The sequence below is a fragment of the Phascolarctos cinereus genome, unplaced genomic scaffold, assembly GCF_003287225.1.
Source record: "Phascolarctos cinereus isolate Bilbo 61053 unplaced genomic scaffold, phaCin_HiC Scaffold_7;HRSCAF=346, whole genome shotgun sequence".
NCBI classification, from domain to species: Eukaryota; Metazoa; Chordata; class Mammalia; order Diprotodontia; family Phascolarctidae; genus Phascolarctos; species Phascolarctos cinereus.
This window is the reverse complement of record NW_027556180.1, coordinates 25,580,079-25,586,106: the sequence shown is the minus strand read 5'-3', so window position 1 is coordinate 25,586,106 and position 6,028 is coordinate 25,580,079. Positions and strand designations below refer to the sequence as shown.

Below are 6,028 nucleotides of genomic sequence, written 5' to 3'. Positions count from 1 at the left end.
TGGCAATGGTCAAGATAATGATGTTTATGGTGATATGTGACAAATTAGACATTTTAATAGATAAATTACTAAGCTGTCATGATGTGTATGTAGAAGATACAGGGGTTAAAAGAGTAAAACATATTTTGTACTATTTTATGATCTGATATTACAAAAAGAACAAGTCAAAATTAAAGAGTCTAGGTTTGAAACTTAATTACAAATTGATACCTGTGTGATCTTGTTTCCTTATCTGTAAAATGAGAGTTGAATAAAAGGATTTATCTTTTGAAGATATTCAAAAACAAAATCAAGAGAGTTTTTGTGAGCATATTGGCCAACACATACAGTGATACAGTTACTAATGGTCACTGTATCATTGGTTTAGTAATTATCATTAATCCTTATTAAAAAAATTAAGGGCTACAGAAGTAGAATTTGAAATTTACAGATAACTGGCTCTCATTTCTCCTTCAGGGAAGCTAATTTTTTTTTCAATAAATAGTTGAGTTATTGATCATCATTAGAATGCAAACTATTTGGGCATAGAAAATACTGTAGTTTGGGTTCTGACTTTATATTCCCTGTACATAAAAAAAGACACTTAATTTTTATTGGATTTATTTGAAAATTTGAGTAAGCACAGTCTACTGAGGAGGAAATAACAACAATAATAAACAAAACATGATATTTTGTAGGAAGAATTACCAAGCCCAGTTAATCTAGAATATTGTGGTGGGGACAAATAACTCTGTAAACAGTGCAGAATCTTCAGAATGATTTATTTGGTGGAACTTTCCTTTGAATTTGTCTAATTATTATTAGTGTAGTTGTGTACTTGTTTTATCTTTCTTACTAGTCTGTACTAAAATTTCATTGAAGAGAACAACTATATCACAGTAGATTCCAAGTACTTACTGTGTTCCCTATACACAACTGGTTTATAATACTTGTCTTTCGATGAGCACTGATATAAATGAATAGATTATGTGTGAAATATCCATGCATACAGAAGACAGTGGCTACAAACTGGTAAATCATATCAGTAGAAGTGCTAAATCAGGTTGAGGTCACCTGACAGCTTTTAAACCTGTTGGTGATTTAGGGGCATGCCTACTCCAAGCATGTGAAGACTTCTCTTGTTGTAATGGGCAAATGAGAACTGCACGTTCCAAAGGCCATGAAGGCAGCTGACACAAGCATTGTGGAGCACTTAGAGCTTGGTAAGACATGGAAGATGCAAGGTCATCCACTGCATTACAGATCATTGCCAGTCATCACGACTTTTGTCTTGCCACTGGATTTTGAAGAATTTAGAAGAGAATGTGAGGCTGACTATTGGTGTAACTCTGCTTCACTTAAACCCAATTCAGATGCAAGTCAAGACATTACTCATTTGTGATGTCATTGATCTTCTTCCCAAACAAAGAGAAAACAACAAGTGTAAATACATATGTGTGTGTAGGTATGTGTGTATGTATGTATGTATATAAATGCAGAATCTTCCTTTCTATTTTCACCAGTAAATGATATGCCTAGAAATGGGAACTCTGCCAAAAGGTTATTTTGGTAACTTTCTTTCTTTAATTCCTTTTCTGGAATACACACTCTCATTTTCTCTACCTCTGAGAATTCCTGATCTCCTTCAAGATTCAACTCAAATGGGGTGGCTAGGTGGTGGATAGAGCACCAACCCTGGATTCAGGAGGACCTGAGTTCAAATCCGGCATCAGACATATGGCACTTACTATCTGTGTGACCGTGGGCAAGTCACTTAACCCTGTTGCCTAGCCTAAAAAAAAGATTCAACTCAAACAAGGACCTTTCTTATTTCCATTTGCCCCTCTCAAACAAACAAACAAACAAACCAGCCTAGTGCTGTCCCTTTACATCATTTTGGATTTATTTTAAATCTGCTTTGTATACATTTGGAAAGAAGTGTATGGTCTTTCCCTCAATATAATTTAAGCTTCTTAAGGATAAGGTTTTGGCCTACTTTGCTCTTTATATTCCTAATGTTTAGCTCAGTGCCTGGCACATTGTAGGCAATTTATAAATGTTTCCTGATTGATGGATTAAATAGACTTCAACTAAAATGAATTCCCCTATGGTCATATTCTAACATCTATGTCTTATTCCACATATTTTGTTCTTTACCTCTCTGTCAGAAGATGAAGAGCATTCTTCAACCTTAGTCTTCTAGAAACATGGTTGATCATTGTGTTGATCAGAGTTTATAAGTCTTTCTTTTAAAATTTTAAAATTTATTTTTAACATTCATTAAAACAAATCAGTTTCAAACATTGTCCCTCCTCTACCCCTTGAGAAAGCAAGCAATACTACATCACTTATACAGGTGGAGTCATGCAAAATATATTTCCATAATAGCCATGTTGCAAAAAAAGAGTAAAAATCAAGAAAATAAAGTGAATATGCTTCAATTTATACTCACAGTTCATCAGTTTTCTCTTTGGAGGTAGAAGGTCTTTTTTTTTTATCATGGGTCTTATGGCTATTGTCTCGGTCACAGGACTGTCTTTTATAACTAATCATCATTAGAGTATTTTTGTTATTGAGTGCAATGTGGTTCTGCTCACTTCACTTAGAATCAGTTTGTATAAGTCTTCCTAGTTTTTTCTCAATCATCCTTCTTGTAATTTCTTATAACATAATACTATACTATACCAATCATATACCACAACTTGTTCAACCACTCCCAAATTAATTGGCATCCCCTCCTTTTCCAATTCTTTGCTACTAGAAAAGGAGCTGCTATAAATATCTATCTATCTATCTATCTATCTATCTATCTATCTATCTATCTATCTATGAATCTATATATTCATCCATCCATCCATCCATCCATCTATCTATCTATCTATCTATCTATCTATCTATCTATCTATCTATCTATCTATCTATCTATCCATCCATCTATCTATCCATCCATCTATCTATCTATTTATCTATCTATCTATCTATTTATCTATCTATCTATCTACCTATCTATCTATCTATCTATCTATATATCTATCTATGTATCTATCTATCTATTTATCTATCTATCTATCTATTTATCTATCTATCTACCTATCTATCTATCTATCTATCTATCTATCTATCTATCTATCTATGTATCTATCTATCTATCTATCTATCCATCCATCCATCTATCTATCTATCTATCTATCTATCTATCTATCTATCTATCTATCTATCTATCTATCCATCCATCCATCCATCCATCTATCTATCTATCTATCTATCTATCTATCTATCTATCTATCTATCTATCTATCTATCCATCCATCCATCCATCCATCTATCTATCTATCTATCTATCTATCTATCTATCTATCTATCTATCTATCTATGTATCTATTTATCTATCTATCTATCCATCCATCTATCTATCTATCTATTTATCTATCAATCTATTTATCTATCTCTCTATCTCTCTATCTATCTCTCTATCTCTCTATCTCTCTATCTATCTATCTGTCTATCTATCTATCTATCTATCTTTCTTCCCTTTTCAATTCTGAAATCTTTCAAGGTATATTGTCTCTAACTTTGCTGTTATAGTGTATTTTCCTAGTTCTACTCTTTTCACTCTGCATCAGTGAATATCCTTGCAGGTTTCCCTGAAATCATCATCTTCATTATCAATTAGGAAACAATTGTATTACGTTATATCTAAATCCATATATCCGAATTTTTTTAGGCGTTCTCCAATTTATGAGCATTTTCTTAGTTTCTAGTTCTTTTCCAATATCAAAAGAGTTGTTATGAATATTATTATACGTACTTGGTCATTTCATTTTTCTTTGATTCCCTTGGAGTAAGAGTCTTGTACTGGTAGCTTTACCTCAAAAGGCATACATAGTTTATTAACTTTGTAGGCATAGTCCATAATGCTTCCAGAATAGCTGGTCTAATGCACAGCTATGCCAACAGTGACCTTTCTGTGCCTGTTTTCCCACTGTAATGCCAAATTTTGCCTTTTTCATTTGTTCAAATTTTGTCCTTCTGGTGGATGTGATTACCTTTTCTTTTCACTTTCCTGCTTAACTCTGGTACAGATTCAATTCTATCCCCCTCCCATCACCTGTGAATTCCCTGATGTGGTACCTTAAATAAGAAAAGATGGGAATAGCTACATTATCTTCCTGGGGAAACCTACTCAGAAATAAAAATTAAGACCAAAAAGTTTCAAGGTGCGCATATGTGATCAGTCAATTAATCAACATTCATTAAGCATGTACTGTGTTCCAGGAAATGTGTGAAGCACTGAGGATAAGGAAAAAAAAGAGATTAAAAAAGAATGCCTGACCTGAATGCACTTACAATTTAAAAGGACAGATAATATGTAAGTAAATATATACAAAGCAACCTATATACTGGATGAACAGGAAATAAGTGATAGAGGGAAGGTACTAGGATTCAGACCAGTTGGGGAAGGCTGCTACTAAAAAATATTATTTTAATTGGAATTAAAAGAGGCCACCTAAGTGAACAGCTGAAGCTGGGAAGGGATAGTATTCTAAACATGGGTGAGAACTAGAGACAATGCCTAGAGTCAAGAGATGCAGTGTTCTCTTAGTACAACAGCTGGCAGGCCAGTGTTACTTGACTGAAGAGTACATACTTGGGAGGTAAGTATAAGAAGACTGGGAAGGTATGAGAGGGAAAGATTACAAAGAGTTTGAGTGTCAGAACAGAGTATTTTGGATTTAATAGAGTCACTAGAGTTTATTGAGTAGTGAAGTGATGGGATCATACCTACATTTTCAGAAAATCATGTTAGTGGATGAATGGAGGATAGATTAGAGTATGCAGGGAACTGAGTCAGACCCACTAGCCAGGTACTGTAGAGTGAGGTGATAAGGACTTAAATTGTACTGTTGGCAGTGTTAAAGGAGAGTAGGGGGTAAACTCAAAAAATATTACAAAGATGAAATTTTAATATGTCCTCCTTGGATAGAGGATGTATCACATATTAAGTTGATAAGAATAAATATTCCATGTGATATTAGCCAAAAGGTCAAGAAATGATCAGAGAAAGAAGGGATCTGCAATGATAAACCTATTCCCCAAAACTAAATGCTTTTCTTTGCTAATATAGCTTTCTTAAGTGTTTTTGAGAGATACTACCTCAGTTTCTCTCTAAATTCTTCTTTCCCAACAATATGAGATTTTTAAAAAATCCTTATTATACTAGTATAACAAGTGTCTTACTGATTTAAGGAGATACCTTCATAGTTGTTAATATATTTTATTAGATTGTATAAGATGAAAAAAAACCCTCTGCTACTCCAAAATTACCCCACTAAGTGTATTGTGCAAGGAATGAAAGACAAAGTGCTTACATACATTTTAAAATACACCTATGTTTTTGTAGTAATGAATCTTGGCTAAAAATCAATAGTGCTAATTGAGTAGCTAAAGTGGTAAAACCAGTTGTGATAAAAGAGAATAATGAGATATTTTTGAATAGTAAGAAATGATGAATATCAAGAACTATATTGTTTTTGTTCATTCTTCCTTTCCAAAGAGGACCAATGACTTCATAGGGTGATGTCTTGACTTGTATGTGAATTGGATTGAAGTGAGGCACAGTTGCACAAAGTCATCATCCTCACTCTCTCTTCCCAAGCTATCCAAGTTCATTGGCAAGACAAAAGTCTAGAGCACCAGATATGGCCTGGGATTCAGTGGATGACCTTGGTGTCTTCAATGCCTGACCAATTTCTAAGCACTCCATAGAAACTGCTTTAGCTTCTTTCATGGATCTTATAACAAATTGTTCTCATCCACCCATTCTGCCAGGGGAAGTCTTCACATGTTTTGGGTAAACATCCTCCTAAGTCACAGACAAGTTTGAGGACTGTTGGATAGGAATGGGGAAGAGGAGGAGGAGGAAGAGAAAGAAGAATAAGGAGGAAGAAGGGAAGGAGAAGAAAGAAGAGGGGGAGGAGGAAGAGGAGGAGGAAAGGAAGGAAGAAAAACAACAGCAATATGTAATCATAATGATCAAATCTAATCCTGA

At 34.1% G+C, this 6,028-nt stretch overlaps 1 pseudogene; it reads right to left on the bottom strand.

Moving 5' to 3' along the window:
• Positions 1–4,928: 4,928 nt before the first annotated feature.
• LOC144454903 (U2 spliceosomal RNA) lies at positions 4,929–5,035 on the bottom strand (annotated as a pseudogene).
• Positions 5,036–6,028: the final 993 nt, after the last annotated feature.